Source organism: Xenopus laevis, chromosome 7S (genome assembly GCF_017654675.1).
Source record: "Xenopus laevis strain J_2021 chromosome 7S, Xenopus_laevis_v10.1, whole genome shotgun sequence".
Taxonomy (NCBI): domain Eukaryota; kingdom Metazoa; phylum Chordata; class Amphibia; order Anura; family Pipidae; genus Xenopus; species Xenopus laevis.
The window spans coordinates 28,079,351-28,097,673 of NC_054384.1; positions in this window are offsets into that span (position 1 = coordinate 28,079,351).

An 18,323-nucleotide genomic window follows, 5' to 3' on the forward strand; every position below is an offset into this window, starting at 1 on the left:
TCTAGTTACGTTACTGTCCTTAAGCTGTTGTTGCCTTCCGTCCTAAACCTTGGTAACGAACGTGCCCCTTGGCTCATTCAGATCGCTTGCTTTGCTCCTCTCAAGTTAAGACCTGCCTCCATCTGAATAGCTGAGAGCTCCTCCCATGGCCAAAGGCGACTGATACAGGCGGAAGATTGAGCAGTGCTTAGCACTTGTTCTGAATTTAGGGAGTTGTATGTGACATTCAGAAGAAAAAGGTAAGTAAGTTAAGAAATAAAAATGATTACAGTTGCAAACTGAGCAAATGGAATGAACCTGCAAATTGTATTAGAAATTCTGGCAAAATTTCTTAGTAAATTGCCTGGAATAATTAGGATGCAAGAAATACCATTTATGATAGTATCCTTTTTAAGCAAATAAGGCTATTTGATTTGAATTAGATTGCTGTGTATTTTTTACTTTACGGTGTGAGTTCATAGGGCGCTTTGTCACTCACAGGGAATTCTGTGCGGCACATATAGCAAAGCACCAGAAAATAACTTTCCGTGGCAGTAAGTAGAAATTCCTTTGATGATTCAAATGTTTCACCCACAGAGATTCCCATTCACTGCCATGGAAAGGTATTTTTGTTCCTGCGGCAAATTTGATTTCCCCCAAGCCATTACTCTTACAGACTGACAAGGTGTTGGCCTAACTGTACACAGAGAGCGGGCACTTGAATGAGCAGTCCTTCAGGCAGCTTGTAAAAGTCTAATAGATTTATTGAAGTACCGAAAACAGAGGTGGCATTACACTTTTATGTTTTCAAAACACTTAGGGCCCAAATTTAAGAATGCTTGAGTCTTTGGGTGAGCATTTAGGTACTAAAAACAAACAAGTGTTACTAAACTCTCATGTGGTTTCTTCATGAAAATACTTTGGATCCTTGCAGATTGGATTTTTTTCCCCGAGTGAGTTTTTCATTAAATAAAAGGCTCCACACCTAAAACCTTAAATAAAAAAAACAAACACTTTTGCAAGAAGCTGACGTGTTTTGAACGAAGAAACCGTGCAAGAGTTTATTAATTTTATTTTGTTTTTACTACCCGTATGCCTGAGCCAGAAGGCTTAAGCATTCTTACATTGGGCCCTTCATCATAGTCTCTATGATGAAGTGTTATGAGACCACGAAACGCATAAGGCCACCTACCTCTGTTTTTGGTGCTTCAGTACAGGAATAAGAAGTTATTTAGGGAGACAGGGTGTGGGGTGAGAAAAGGAGGGAGGAGGGACGATGTTAATCGTGAAATAAATAACTTTTCCTCTTTAGGGCAGCCAGACTATTTGATACTCTAAGTGCTGTTTGGTGGCTTATGGTATAGGCAAAATCAGCACCTTCTAATGATGCTAAAGGTATCATGCATTTTCTCAATTCATAAACAGGCCAGTTCTAGCACAATCATATTTTTCAATATTAGTTATGAATTATTTTCTAATGGCGGAGGCAGTTCGTTTTGGAACATAAACACTCGATTGTTTTCTTTTTAAAAGATAATACAGATAACTGAGCCAGCTATCGCTTATATTTTCAACTCTTCTCCTTTATATATTGTCTTGGAAACTTGAATTCAATTATAGTCAAAGCATTTGTGGAACATATTTATTGTAAATGGAAAACAAAACAATAATAGCGACTGACATAAAAGACTTGCTCTGTGTCTGTGCTCAGTCAGCTGATCTGACTTTGAAAAGTGATATACCCCGTTCCATAAACATAACAATAAAGTTTGTTATAGAAGCGTTCGCTCCAATCAGTACAAGTGGCAGGATGCTTGATATACCCAAACCTGTGCTTGTGTTGTAGCTAAAATACTGCACCGAAGGGCTAATAACCACAAGTAGTTTGCTCTGTGGTGTTGGAGGGATTTCATCAGGGCTTTTTCCCATTTGTTTCCAAATTCCGTAAATTACCTGTAACATCAATAATGAAATGATCCCAGGCATGGGATCTATTACCTATAAACTTGTTATTTAAAATCTCCAGAATTCATTCCATAGGGCGCAATTTAAAAAATGTACTTTGCTAATAAGATACTTGGGCTGATTTACTGTTATAGTTGTAAATTGCACTGGTTTGTTTGACATCTCTGTATAGTGTGATTAGGAAACCTCAATGGTAAAAACCATGTGACTTCAGAAAACAAAGGGATCCATATGTTTTACCACCAGCTTTATCAACAGTGGGAAAGCATATGAAGGAGATTAGTCGGCTGCAGATTTTGTCTCAGGCGTCAAATCTTCTCTTCTACTATTGCCCTAAGGGCAGAGACGTGCGGCAATTCAGGGAGATTAGTCGCCCGGCAACAAATCTCCTCTTCTTCGAGGCGACTAATCTCCCTGAACTGCCCGCCGGCTAGAATGAAAGTTGCCGGTGGGATGGCACTCGGAGCTCTTCGTTTTCCAAAGTTGCCTCACAAGGAAACTTCAGGCGACTTTGGAAAACAAAGCGCTCCGAGTGCCATCCCGCTGACGATTTTCATTCTAGCTTCTAGGGAATGCAGTTTGGGGAGTTTAGTCACCCCGAAGAAGAGGAGATTTGTCACTGGGCGACTAATCTCCCTGAATTGCCGCATGTGTCTCTGCCTTATAGGTGCATCATGATGTATTGTCCAATAGCTAAAGTAGAAAAGAGACTTTGACAGAGATAAGAGACCCTGATCTGAGGTATCACATTCTGCAGAGAGGTCCAAGAGTATTAAGAGCACCAACTCCCTCATAGATTTGCTATGTACAAGAACCAGAGCTGTTGCCATGCCTGATGTCAGACTGTCATTTGTCATAGATATCATTAGAAAACAGATGGATTTCCAGTTGTATTGCTACTGCTTTCTCAATTACCTTTGCTTTAGATGGATGGTCTAAAGTTGGTCATGTAGACTCTGCCGCATTAGCAGCCTGTGATTGGCACTGGACTTAAAGGGGCTTAGATTCCATGTGCATATGTCTTAGGTTATGTCATAGTGAATAGAGCAGAGAGAGTATGAACCTCATACTTGTGCCAATAAAGCTTTATCCACATAAATAGAATTCCTGGCTCATTATTAGTAAAAACAACTGCTTCACCTCCATCACAAACGCACACCTACATAGGCTATGTTTTCTTAAAGGAACAGTAACACCAAAAAAAGTGTTTTAAAGTAATGAGAATATCATGTAATGTTACCCTACACTGGTAAAACTAATCTGTTTGCTTCAGAAACACTACTATAGTTCATATAAACAAGCTGCTGTGTAGAAATGGCAGAAATTGAAAAAGGTCTATATGGCACAGGATAAATAGTGGATAACAGATAACACCATTATGTTCTACAGAGCTTATCTGTTATCTGCTGTGTAACTTGAGCCTTTTCTCATTTGAATGGCTGCCCCCATGGCTACACAGCAGTTTTTTTATATAAACAATAGTAGTGTTTCTAAAACAAACACAGCAGTTTTACCCGTGCAGGGCAACACTGCATTATATTTTTATTACTTTAAAACAATTTCATTTTTTTGATGTTACTGTTCCTTTAACCAGCCAACAATAAGTACACGTAGAGTGGAGTGCATAGGGATGATACTAAGCTCAGCTGCTGCTGTTGAGTATCGGTATTTACATAAAAAAAAGATCTGGTGACCTGAAAGCAAGAATGTCCAATCAAGTGCATAACAGCCATTAAAGGAGAACTAAAGTTTAACTGAAGAAGGCAACCACAGCCCTTTAGAAGGAAAGATCTGTGCCCCCAAATATGCCTCCCCATCTTCTTTTCTGTGCTGCTGTCACTTACTGGGCTTAGGGGCCGACTCTGAATATATATCATATATATAATATAATAGACTGTATATATGTTCTGAATATATAAAATATAAATGTCACAATATAAAGCTGATTAGTAAATATTTAGATTATTGATCCATAGCAGCTCAAAAATCAGTGCAATTAGCATCAGAATTTAATAATCAGCCCTGTAGCATCAGCTTATATGACAGGCCAGCCTCATTATCTGCTTGATGTTTTGAGACAACCCCTAAGCTTAGCTTCTCAAGAGCTGCTCAAAGCACACACTCCTAACAAAATCCAAGATGGGGAGCTCCTGTGACACCTTTGAAGTCCTGGATCATTATTACTATAGAGATGCTGAACCTTTAGGTTGGTTCAGTAAGTGTAGTATATAGAATATTCTAGCCATATTCGTTTTTATGGTTTAATTCTCCTTTAAAGTGGACCCGTCACCCAGACATAAAAATCTGTATAATAAAAGTCCTTTTTAATTAAATATGAAATCCAATTTCTTTTTTTTTATTAAAGCATTCATAGCTGTTGTAAACTCATTTAAAAATATCAGCTGTCAATCAAATATTGTCTGCCCCTCTTCTATGCCAGTGGCATAGAGGCGGGGCAAACAATTACTTTCACTTTCCATTCAGCACTTCCTAGATGTCACTGCTCTCCCCACATTCCCCCAGCTCTCTTAACAATTTAATTGTGTAACCAGGGCATGGGGATGGACATTGGGTCCCTGTCCCCTGGTGCACAAACAAGATTCTGAGATGATACAAGGCTTGTCTTAATAACAATGTCCACAAAATGGCTCCTTCCTGGTTGCTATAATTATGAGTTCCCAGACTGATGGAAACAAGATTCAAATAATTTATACAGTGTAATTAAAGTTCATTTTGCTTGACTAACATGATAAAATAGGATTTGGAATAATTTGGTTTGGGCGACGGGTCCCCTTTAAGAAACTGTAATGCAAATGGTAAATAATAGGGAGGTTATTTAGGACCACAACCGCAGTGTGGAAAAGTGCAAATTTGGGAGCAAGTCACAATGTTGGGGGCAGTTGCGCTGAAAATCTTTGGTGGGTGTTGGGATGTCATCATTTCCAGTGCTTGGTGTCAAAATAATGTCTGCAACCATATCTTTAGGTGCATGTTTGCTTTGTCAATTCACACAGGCTGCTCAGGGAAATCTTCAGAGATGGTGGTAGTTCCAGTGTCCCCTTGTGTCAATCAGCACGCTGCATGCACTTCACAAATGGAGATAGGACACAGCCAGTGCCATTGGACCCATGTACCTTTAATGAATGGCATTATTACACTCAACAACTGTCTAAAGTGGCATGACCGCAACTCTACTTGTGTGTTTGCCTTCCAAAAAGTGACTAACAGCAAAATACAGTATTAATATATTCCTATAAGGTAGCAAATTTAAATCCTTCAGTTGGTAACCTTCCTTAGCAAAAATTCTGCCCTTCTCCACTATACATGTTATTGGTTGCACAGGGTGTCAGGCAGTCTATTTTCCAAAAGCAAGAGTGACACCCAGTTCTTTGGTATCACATTCTGCAGAGAGCTCCAAGAGAAGACATGTCCCTCAGAAGTTTGTTCTTCACATGAACCAGAGCTGTTGCCATTCCATACCTGATGTCAAATTGTAATTTGTCATAGTCATCATCATGAGCAAACTCTAATCAATCAGGAACAAGGGATTGCTGTACACATGAGTCTCCCCACATGCTATCCCCAATAAGAGAGTGAATTTCTATTCTTAGTCATTTGATTGGTTATACCCTATTGTGGCATATTATATCTAATAGGGGAATAGAGAGCATGACGAGTTCCTAAGGATCCCACAAGCAGCACTTATGAATATATTCACAGACACACATCCCTTACCCTAAACAATTCATACGCACTCATTGGAATAACACAGCTTTGTGGGGGTTTTTTTTTCATTTTCCTTCGATTTATCTCATGTTTATCTATTTTCCACAGTTGTTTCTTCAAATGATCCGTTCTAGTTACAATCTTTAGGCAGAAGGCAGAAGGCCACTGTAGGAGGAGGAGGTCTGTAATCGGTCAAAAAGGACGCAAACATGGTTGCTTATGTTCGCAAAGGTCTTGTGAACGTTGTTTGCTCTGACACATTTTAAATTCTGCCATTAAAATCTTGTTTGACATACAATATCACATTGTGAAGCACTGCAGGTATGGGACCTGTTGTCCAGAATGCTCGGGACCTTTGGTTTTCTCATACCAACAAACTGTCCCGTTTTGAGCGGGACAGTCCGCTTTTGATAGCTCAACCCGTAGTCAAGGATTTGTATTGATATGTCCCGAGTTTGTCTTTGATCTGCTGCACCGAACTGCCAGAAAAAGATACAAAGTTTCTAACTTAATTGTCTCTTGGCAGAAAGCCAAGAATACAAACTTAAGATACTTTTGTAACAGTTTTAGATAAGAACTTAGAGTCACAACTAAAAGGTCAATTCACCTTCATTAGCAAAATTGTGATAAAACACAGAAATGTGTTCAAGCTCCGATGCGTCTTTTTATCCCTCTTTCTGTTTCCCAAATGTTGGGAGGTATGGTTTTCTAGATAACAGATCTTTTGGTAATTTGGATCTTCTGCTAGAAAATCATGTAAACATTAAATGAACCCAATAGTCTGGTTTTGCTTCCAATAGGGATTAATTATATTTTAGTTGGGATCAAGTACAAGGTACTGTTTTATTATTACAGAGAAAAAGGAAATAATTTTTAAATATTTCGATTATTTGGATACGATGGACTCTATGGGAAACTGCCTTTCCATAATTCATAGCCTTCTGAATAACAGGTTTTCTAGGTAACAGGATAAAGGATCCCATACCTGTAATACCGATTATGCCATTAATAAGAAATTATTTGGATTTTCCAAGCTATAAATGAAACATGCCTGAGATTTACTGTTCCTGGGACCTCATTGTTGCTATGCATATGGTCACATCATTTCATTGGCATTTAATTGCCATGTTATTCTGCAGCCTACTGAGAAATACAGCGTATAAGCAATTGTTTCATATTATTTTGAAAATAAGCACAACGGCATTTATACAGGTATATTGAGCCCAGTTTTCCCACCACTGGCCAATTCCACCCTTCTGAGGTCTATAAAGCCTCAGCAAAGCAAAGCAAGAAATGGTAATCCCAAGTATAACCTACTAGTTTACAAAAAAGAGATGGACCAAACGTATATATTAACTTTTATTATGGAATGTTAGGGCCATTCCAGCCAATTTTCTCCAGGGTATAGAAAAACACAAAACATCACCCCCTGGGCCTGGCCTGCAAGACCGTCTAGACTCCTAGTCACATTTCTAGCCACCTTGAAGTACCAGCTGGAATCTTTCAATGTTTTGTGAATTCTTATCAGAAATGTTGGTAAATGCATTCATCAAAAGAAAATATCTACAAGTATATGAAATCATTGGTTTGATTCAGGTTAATGTAGACTGGCTTATGGCATCATGCACTGGACTAATTGGCTCACTGTATCTGTTTAATCAAACTGACCATTTGCCTGCCTGGTCCACTTTCAGATCAATGAGTTCTTGCTAGTATGCCTGCACTGTAATGGCAATGACATATGGGTAGTGATGGGAGAATTTATTTGCCGGGCGCAAATTCGTGGTGAATTTCCACGTTTTGCAGCTGGTAAATAAACTCAAGAGATTGCTGCAAAAATGCGCAGGCGACAATTCCGATGACTTTAATGTGCATCAAATGTCACCAGCATCAGAATTGTCAACGTTTTGTGGATTCTGCTGAAAATTTGAATCAAAATGGGACAAATTTGCCCATCACTACACATGAGGAGTTTTATCTGCAAGTGAAAAAAGGTGACAATACCTGCCCCTTTGCACCACATGCAGTGTTTTTACAATGCCAGGTTATTGGTTAAAAATGCCTCTTTCACATTTTCAGCTGATTACCCATAATCACAGTATACTGTATATATTACATGCAGTGATTCCAGCTAATGTGATGGTGCAGGTACTGTCAGGCACTTCATTGTCCGCAAGAAGAGATTTCCTGCTGGGCAATGAAGCAGCCCAAGTAACAGGGCCCTAAATCAATAGGGAGGCAATGGGAAGAGATAAGAAACTGTCGACCAGCTTTATAGGCAATATCAACTTTATTAACGTTTATCAGTTTAAAGGAGAAGGAAAGGTCTTTCCACTTGGGGGTGCCAAAAGTTAGGCACCCCCAAGTGATCGCATGTACTTACTTGAAACCCTGGGATTCTTCCAGTGAGCACCATTGAAGAATCATCTTCTGGCTTCTTCTATCCTCAAATTTCCCAGGGTAGACGCATGCGCAATAGAACAAAATAGCCAACTTTTTCGTCAATATATTTTTTGTTATTTTGTACAGCCCTTGTGGGAATTCATACTTGTGACTTCTCATCCATTTAGATGTCTCTGCCACTATATACAGACTCATTCCGTACTGACACTCATTAAAAGGAATTTAGGAGAAATTTGCTGACAAATTATGAAAACACAAGACAAGCCAGAATAGAACTACTAGCACAAATGAAAGCAACAGAAGACAGTGCTCATAAAGGGGAAGGGGGAACCAGTGCTGAACTTCAACTCCAAGATTCACAGCAATGGGGACTGGCAAGAGTTGGTGTTTCCAGATTTCTTTCAATACAATGTTTGCAGGAGTTGCAACCTATTCTGTATATTAAGGGCAAGGACACACAATCCTACATGCAGGTGGTTGACTAAATGAGGTGGGGGTTAGCAAATTAATTGGTGATGTCTGACAGCATGGAGTGGGCTTAGGTCACATTTTCCACAGAAGCCTTTTACTGCTGTGATGCTGTTTCTCTCTTCTCTCCAGCTCATGAAGCACCATGACATCATAACACAATAGCGAGGGAAAGACATCATCAACAGATCATGGTACATATAGGTCAGAGGTGCTAAAGTGAAGGCTCCATAACATTAAATCCCTATACAGTAGAATGTATGTTTTACATTGAGATAAGATGATATTAAAACCTGATGCCATACCGCCATTTTTTCCCCAGCTGGGTATGTGGCTGCCTTTATTTTTATTTTTTTCCGATGAAGTCAAATTTGTGTGTAATCATTTTCCTATTGGGTATGTGTTCAGCTCTTGGTTTAGCATATTTCTTATAAATCCTAGATGCTGAGAACTCTCAATAAACAAATGAATTAACAGTGCTAATTAGCACCGTGTATGCAAACATGTTTTTTTAATGATTCCGAAGACAAACAGCCAGAGCAATGATGTGAGGCAAGAGAAGAGAAAAGGGGAGATATGCACAAAGGAATGTAAGCTGGTGGTGTAGGCCCACCCAGGCTGAAATCTGATATGCTTTTTTTCCACCACCTTAAGGGGATATCAGTTTCTTCTGCCAATGTCTTCCCACTGAGAAGGTGCAGTCCATGCTCAAATAAGTGAAGATCCTGTGCCACTCTGTAACTCTTCTTATGAGTGGGGGGTTACTTGGCACCTGTTACAACTTGCCAGCACGTGGAAGTCCCTATGGTGCCCTTGCAAAGATAGTGTCAGAGCTTTCTTTTGTGCATGTGACCCTAAATTCCTGTTTAGTACACAAGATGGAGTCATCTGGTAAATCACACTGCTAAGGTCAAGTTACTGACTGACAGTAAAAATTCCAGTTTAAAGTTTTTTTAAAACCATGAGCTCACCCGACTTAGTTCTGCTTCATGAGAAAAAAACAGAGTTTCCATTCTTCTGCAGAAAGAGGGGGTTTCACAAGTATATAGATTATACTACAGGCCTCTGGGAGCCATCAGGCAAGGGCTGTAACAATGAGCCAATTCTTTCCCAGTCTGTGGGGATTTTCAAACCAAATCTGATAGTTTTAACATCACCTTTTATTTGACCACACCGGCACGCTTGCCTAGGAGTTATCTTAAACTCACATCTGTCTTTTTCACCACATAGCCGAACACTTGCAAAATCTTGTATTTAGCTGTGCAACATTGCCCGAGTACGACCATATCTCAGTTCAGAAAGAATTATCCAGACTCTTATTATCTCCCATCTTGATTACTGCAACCAACTCCTGGCATGTATTCCAACAAGTCACATTCAACTGCAATCTGTTCTAAATGCTGTTACTAGACTCACTCATCTATCTCACCACTCAACATCAGCTGCTCCCCATGCATATCCCTTCATGGTCTCCCAATCTCCTCTAGGGTCAGATGCAAATGGTGCACGCTGTGTCTTCACCCGACAGTTGGATGCATGTAGTTTGGAGCTTTCATTAACTTGCATTATATTCTGCCCCATCGACTGGTCGCCTGGATTTCCTCGCAGCGTAACCCAGTGCACTGCATTGGATCGTGGAGTTCTGCCCCTAGAATCAAATTCAAACTACCCACACTTATATTCAAGGTCGTTAACAATGAAGCCCCTGCCTATATTTCATCCCTGATCTCAAAATACACTCCTTCATGCAACCTTTGCTCTGCTTCTGACCTTCGCCCCTCTCTTCAGCCAATTCTCGTATAAAAGAATTCTCTTGGGCTTCTGCTTTTCTCTGGAGCTCTCTGCCTTGAGCTGTCAGACTTTCTCCTTCTTTCCAAACTTTCAAACGCACCCTAAAGACCCACCTGTTTAGGGAAGCTTATTCAATGTATCTTAATTAATCAGTCATAGTTGTTTCATAAATCAGAAATTTGTTTCTGAAATCCTTATGTCTCAGTTCTACCCAAACCTTTAGTTTTGTAAATTCTTGTTAGTAGGCCTCTCTAATCCTATTGTACTCTGTAAACCCTTGTTTGTTATTCACCATTTGATACTTAATGTAAAGCGCTGTGTAACTTGTTGGTGCTATATCATTAAATTATGATCTGATGGATGTCCACCTAATTTTCACCCAGGCAGAATTCGGGCCTTGTCAGCAATTTTCCTCTGATCCTGAGGGAATAGTATATAGAATTCCTGCCATAAAGGAATACTAGAAAAGAATATAAGACATTAATTAGCAAATCTGCCTTTTATTTAAATTGTACCTTATTGTTACCTGTTATTGGGTATTTTAATGCTTTAAAAGTTTAGAAAAATGTGAAAAAGGTCATCTAGGCCACAGTTCTCTAGCAGTGGTTTTCCGACAGTCACTGTGGATTAAGTGCCAGATACCGTTGGAATAAAATGTACCCAGGTTAATAAATGCAGAGCTGTCAACCTAAGAGAAGAGGCATCTAGGGGATCCATGCAGCACATGTAGACCACTTAAAATTTTCACGTGATGCCACATGCATGTGCATTTGCTCTCCTGAAGGCGCTGAGTGCTACATACGCATAAGCACATGCTCCATAAGATGCCACTGAATGCATTTTGTGCATGCATGCCAGGAATTTAAAGGGAACCTTTTCAAAAATCAGGAGAATGCTCCATGTTAGGAAGAATGCTATAGGATGATAATAGACTGGAGGAAAGTAACTACCAAAAAAATAGGAGGAGTTGAAAACTCACATGAAGGGTAAGCCTTTGGGCACAGCTTGCACCTGAAATGCATGCATATATCACAACTGAGCACACATGGGTGCAAAGCAAGCTCTCTATTTACTAGTTGACCAAGGTAGATGATATATTGCAAAACTGGTACATTGGCACCATAAGGAAGGGCTTTATGCTATCTTGGCACCGAGCACTATGCCAGTTAATAGTAAAATAAACCTCAAGGTGTTGAGCTTCACCTCCCAGCAGGCTAGCTGGGAATAACAGCACTACAGCAGTGTGTAGATATCAGCTTCATTAGAGCATATTGTTAAAAGGATGCCATGCAGGAGCTAAGCACTACAAACCTGATGGATTGGATGTATTAGTGAATATAGCAATGATCCCAGCTAATCAACTCCTTACCTGTCAGACATTTCTATTCGCTAATATACACCAGCCCTGTCCAGTGTGCCAGTTTCATGTAAAAAGTACATGTCCCTTTGCAAAGGGGCATCTGGCCAGGAACACAAGAGCGTAAATGGATCATTCTCCTGAAGAACCGTTTTGTGTTGATTGCGGACTAATTAAAGAGAGTGCAAGCAGTAGTCATGTAGACAGCTTGGGGAGGGGGATACATACCAATCATGACAGAGCGGGGAATTAGCCTGTCACACTATGGGCCTGCTTGTTGTGTGAGCTTGATAGATATGTCCTTCAGTGTCCTTTCTACTAGCAGACAAATTACTGATCATTTCTGCTCCGGTTACTTTTTAAAGGACAAGGAAAGGCAAAACAATAAAATCCCATTTTTACTTTCTTTAATGAAAAAGAAACCTATCTCCAATATATGTTAATTAAAAAATGTGTACCGTTTTTATAAGAAACCTGACTGTATGCAGTGAAATTCCCCCTTCATTTACTGCTGTGGATAGGAATTGTCAGATGGTCCCTAACTGCTGGGCAGGGAAACAATCATACTTATGAACAGCAGGGGGCGCCCCCGCTTACTTATCAGCCATGCAGAACTCAAACAGCTTTGCTTGTTTCCCTGTAGAGCAGTTGGCGACTCTGTAGAGATTTGTATTGGATTTTATTTTTGCCTTTACATCCCCTTTACTGTTTCCAACTCCAGCTGCAGATACAGAGAGCATGGAGCCAGATTTAAACAGATAAACTGGGATTCAATTTGGAGGATACTTTGCTGCAGCCACTGATTATGGAGAGTTGGAGAAAGTTTGTATTAAAGACATGTAAACCCTATAAACCCTTACCATGTCTTTAGGTTGGGCACATATTCCCCACACAAAATGCATCATTGTCTCTGTATTGGGTCAGGTAGTATCTGTATCCCCTCCGTTAGCCTGCACTGTAGTGTTTTCCTGAATGCAAGATCTGCTTCAACCAGGCGGCCATTTTCTATCGGCTACATCATCATTTATATTTGCATATCCAGCCATGCCTGATGACCTTGCGCATAAGTTTTTTTTTTGGTAATGTAACTTTATTAGCAAGTATGTGTAATCCTACTCACTCATATGCATAATCCCACTCATATGTACATGTAATCCCACTCACTCATATTCATAATCCCACTCACTCATAAATATGCATAATTATATGCATAATCCCACTCATACGCATTATCCCACTCACTCATTTGCATAATCCCATAATGCATATGAGTGGGATTATGCATGTGAGTAAATGTGATTATGCATGAGTGAGTGGGATTACATGTATGAATGGTATTATGCATAAGCATGAGCGGGATTATGCATGAGTGAGCGGGAGTATGCCATATTATACATGAGTGAGTGGGATTATGCCGTATTATACATGAATGAGTGGGATACTGCATGAGTGAGTGGGATTCTGCATGAGTGAGCTGGATTATGCATGAGTGAATGTGATTATGCATGAGTGCATGGGATTATGCAGGAGTGAGCGGGATCATACATCCTTACTGTTAACCTTTTAACAACCAGAGTGGCAGTTATCTAAAGATTTCAAAGAGGACGTTCACTGATTTAATTTTATTTTACAAAATACAGCATTTCTAGCCTTATTCTATTTTAGACTTTCCCTGTCCTTTAAAAACACTTCTTCCTCATTAAGGAATGGCCCTCAGTCAGACAATAATCTGCTCTCAGCACTGGTCTCTCTCAGAAGGCTCTAAAGGGAAGGAATACCTGTCCCTGAATGCTCGTTTCTGGGGTTCATTTGAAGGAGTTAAATGTGATGAACTTTAGCCTTTTTTAACGCAACATTATTATGTAACTATAAGACAGAGCAGAGCAAATGTGAACAATAGTAGGGACTGTGTTCACAGAGGCTGTAAAAGCAAGTAAAGGTATTGAGAAATAAGATGGCCATACATGGGTCAGTAAAGGTTGGGATTCAGCTCCTCCAGTCTGAATGGGCACATGTAGGCGCATGTCTGGGGCACTCGGGACTGCCTGTACAACCAATGTCTTGCTGAAGATTAGCCAGATATCGAATTGGGCAGGTCTCAAAATCACTCTGGGTGAAGACTGCATTGATGCAGTCTTGGTCTGATGGGTCCCATAAACCCGAAATATGATGCAATCATTGGTCCCACTTATGGGTGGCAAAATGGGCAAAGATCTGTTAATTAGTATCACTACAACTCCAGTCATAGCACAGTGTAGGGAAGTGCAGTTTTGCAACTGGGGTAAAGTACAAATAAGGGTGTGCTAAATGAATAGCTATCTTCTTGAGCCTAAAAACCAGACAAATGAACATATTAGATACTGTACATTATTGCAATTACATAATTTAATGTGTTTCCATGAACTTAAAATTAGCCACGTTGCTTCTTGCATGTTGGGAACTCTAGCTGCCTCTGCTGGGCAACAAGGCATTCATGAAATAGCATTATTTAATCTCAAAAGGCAGTGGCACACAGAAAGCACCAGTCAACACAGTTCGCCATGGAACGGAGAACATATATTAACCTTCCAGCAGTCATCTCCTTATTTTCACACCATAATGCCATTAAGCAGATTAGTTGTCAAAGTCTGTGCTCTAGAGCCGGGGTTCCCTACCTTTTTTTTTTTACCTGTGAGCCACATTGAAATGTAAAAAAAAAGTTGTAGCACAACATAAGCATGTAAAAAGGTCATGGAGGTGCCAAATATAGGCTGTGAGTGTATAGCCCCTACAGTCATATGAACAAGTTTGGGTAATTTACTCAACTTTCAACAAAAAATATAACAGTGGTTTATCTTTCATTTCCCAGGAACATCTGAGTACTGGGGTGTTTTCTGAACAAAGATTTTTAGTGAAGCAGTATTGAGTTGTATGAAATTAAATCAAATGTGAAAAAATGGCAGTGCAAAAATTTGGGTACCAATTTTTGCTAATTTGATGCATGTAACTGCTCAATACTGATTACTGGCAACACTAAATTGGTTGGATTAGCTCGTTAAGCCTTAAACTTCAAAGACAGGTGTGCCCAATCATTAGGAAAGCCTTTTAAGGTGGCAAATTGCAAGTTGTGCTTCTGTTTGACTCTCCTCTGAAGAGTGACAGCATGGGATGCTCAAAGCAACTCTCAAAATACCTGAAAACAAAGATTGTTCAGTATCATGGTTTAGATGAAGGCTACAAAATGCTATATTAGAGGTTTAAACTGTCAGTTTCAACTGTAAGGAATGTAATCAGGAAATGGAAGGCCACAGGCACAGTTGCTGTAAAACCCAGGTCTGGCAGGCCAAGAAAAATACAGGAGCGACATATGCGGAGAATTGTGATAATGGTTACAGACAACCCAAAGATCATCTTCAAAGACCTGCAAGAACATCTTGCTGCAGATGGTGCATCTGTACATCGTTCTTCAATTCAGTGCAATTTGCACGAAGAACATCTGTATGGTGATGAGAAACAAGCTCTTTCTGCACTCACGCCACAAACAGAGTCGCTTGTTGTATGCAAAAGCTCATTTAGACAAGCCACAGTCATTTTGGAACAAAGAGGTTTGGACTGATGACACAAAAATTAAGTTATTTGTTCATAATAAAAATCACTTTGCATGGCGGAAGAAAAACACCTGCTACCTACTGTCAAATTTGGTGGAGGTTCCATCATGCTGTGGGGCTGTGTGACTAGTTCAGGGACTGGGGCCCTTGTGTAAGTCGAGGGTCGGATGAATTCAACCCAATATCAACAAATTCTTCAGGATAATGTTCAAGGATCAGTCACACAAAGTTGAAGTTACACAGGGTTTGTATATTCCAACAAGACAATGACCCTAAACACACTTGGAAATCTACAAAGGCATTTATGCAGAGTGAGAAGTACAATATTCTGGATTGGCCGTCACAGTCCCCCAACTTGAATATCATGGAAAATCTATGGGATGATTTGAAGCAGACTGTCCATGCTCGACAGCCATCAAATTTAACTGGAGAGATTTTGTATGGACGAATGGTCAAAAATACCACCATCCAGAATCCAGATAATCATCAAAGGCTATAGGAGGCGTCTAGAGACTGTTACATTTGCAAAAGGAGGCTCAACTAAGTATTAATGTAATATCTCTGCTGTTGTCTAATTTTGTTATGATGCATATTGCATATTTTGTGGAATCCAATAAACTTTATGTCACTGCTGAAATACTACTGTTTCCATAAGGCATGTTATATATTAAAATGAAGTTGCTGCTCTGAAAACTCAGCCAATGATAAACAAAACTCCAAAGAATTAAGAGGGGTTCCCAAACTTTTTCATATGACTGTATAAGGACTTGCAGCCTAAAGGAGGTTCTGTTTGGCAGTACACCTGTTTTACCTTACCTTAAAGTCAAAAGCTCAAAAATAAGCATCTGCTTTGAGGCCACCGGGACCCTCACTAAATTGTGTGTCGTAATTGTATCATACTGTGCAGCAGAATGAAAAGTATTTGCCAGCAGGCAATAGGGGTTGGATCTCTGCATCAAGTAACTGCAGTTTCTAAACAAGAAACCTCAAGAAGAGTAAAGCTTGTGATTCCAGGTAAAATTGATTTCTTCAATACCATGGATTTACAATGAGATGCCTCTATACTCAATGCCAAAGTTATAGGGAAAAAAAGGTAAGAGAGACAGAGAGGCTGTTAGTGTCTAGAAAGGCAGAGTACAGGTATGGGACCTGTTATCCAGAAAGATCCAAATAACAGGAAGACCATCTTCTATAGACTATTTAATAAAATAACACTTTTTGAAAAATGATTTTCTTTTTCACTTTAATATTAAAACAGTAGCTTGTACTTGATCCAAACCAAGATATAACAAATCCCTATTGGAAGCAAAACAATCCTAGTGGCTTTATTTAAGATCTTTTTAGTAGATTTAAGGTATGGAGATCCAAATTACGAAAAAAGCCCCTTATCCGGAAGTCGCCAGGTCCAGAGCATTCTGGATGACAGGTCCCATACCTATACTTCATATTTAAGTAAGGCTTGTATCCATTCTGTGTATATATTAGGGATTATACAATAAACCCTTTTGATGTTTAACCCTGTGATGTCCCTTCTCTTTGGAACATAGAATTACTCTTGCTAACTGCTAACCCCATTAGTAGACTGTGCCAAGACTGGAACTACACTCACAATCCTCCATTAACAGGGCCCAGTCCCATATAGGCTTCTCTATACTTAAATGTCCTGTCTCAGACCCTTCAGAAGATCCAACCCCCTGACTTCAGTAGAGTCCAAAAGGGAAGAAGGGGTCCCTTCCTTTTTATAGAATAGGGAATACCCATAATACCGTTAACCCAATAGTAATAACCTATGCCCTTTGGGTGGGATGTATACTTTAAAGAGCAAGGGAGGTTAACTCTCTACATCCCCTAAATTCATGTTACAGAGCAAATTAAATTGGAATGGGTTATTCTGATGAGGGCACTTTACATACATCTCTATTTAAATTATTGCCATGCAGCACTGGGGCCCTAAGCCCGATTCCAGCCTGGCCTCTGTCGGCAAGGAGTTTGTATGTTTTCCCTGTCGGTTTCCTTGGGGTATTCCAATTTCCTCCCACACTCCAAAAACAAATGGCCTTCTGGGAAGGATTTCCACTAGATACTATTGGTAGGATTTGCTTCCATTGAGCCTCAAGAGCATTAATGGGGTTGGGCACGGATGTTGGGGGAACCGATTCCCATTCATTTATGGAATTTGAACAAAATATCTTTAGGGGTGCCATACTTTAAAACGAGTGCTCCGTAACTGCTAAAGTACATCGAATATTATATTCCAATTTAAAAATCAGACCATGTCGACACTTATTCAGTATGAATTGATTTATTTACAAATATTTTATCTGGAGAAACATGGAGATGAACATCTCATTTTCAAGTATTTGTTTGGGGGGGGGGGAGGTACAATACATAGAAACAGGTATTGCTAAAAACCGTAAAGGGTTGATTACAAACAGACAAGGAGAGCAAAATAGAATCTGTCTTTGCACGGAATCACAAGAACATAATGCATATACAGACAGCTGTTGGTCAGCTAGTGGATATCCATCACATTGTAACCATACAAAATAAACATCCCGGTATTATTATGCCCTGTTGCAATTGAAAGAGAAATAGAATTTATTTGTAAGAAAGGTTTATCTTGCATGTATTTTGTCTTGGGATAAGCGAGCGCTGCTTTCTGCATGCACAGACTATACCCGCTCTATATACTATGTATGCTATGTAGCTTGGCCTATAAACCAATGCACCATCTAGTGACCAGAAATAGACTGAACCGGCGGAAAGGGAATGGACTGTGCACACAATAAGCTATGCCCCTTATGATGCACAATAAAGACAAATAACACTTATAAAACAAGGTCGATTTAACCTTTAATCCCAAAACTATGAAGTAGTCAGAATAAAATTACAAACCAATTTACAGAACAAAGATTTGTAAACTCTGCTTCTCCACCCGTGTCTGTATTACAACTCCCGCCATCCTCCAATAACTTGAGACAATGTTGCAGCTTAAATTTCTACCACATAAGTTACTACAACACTCTAGTTAAAGGCATACTGTCATG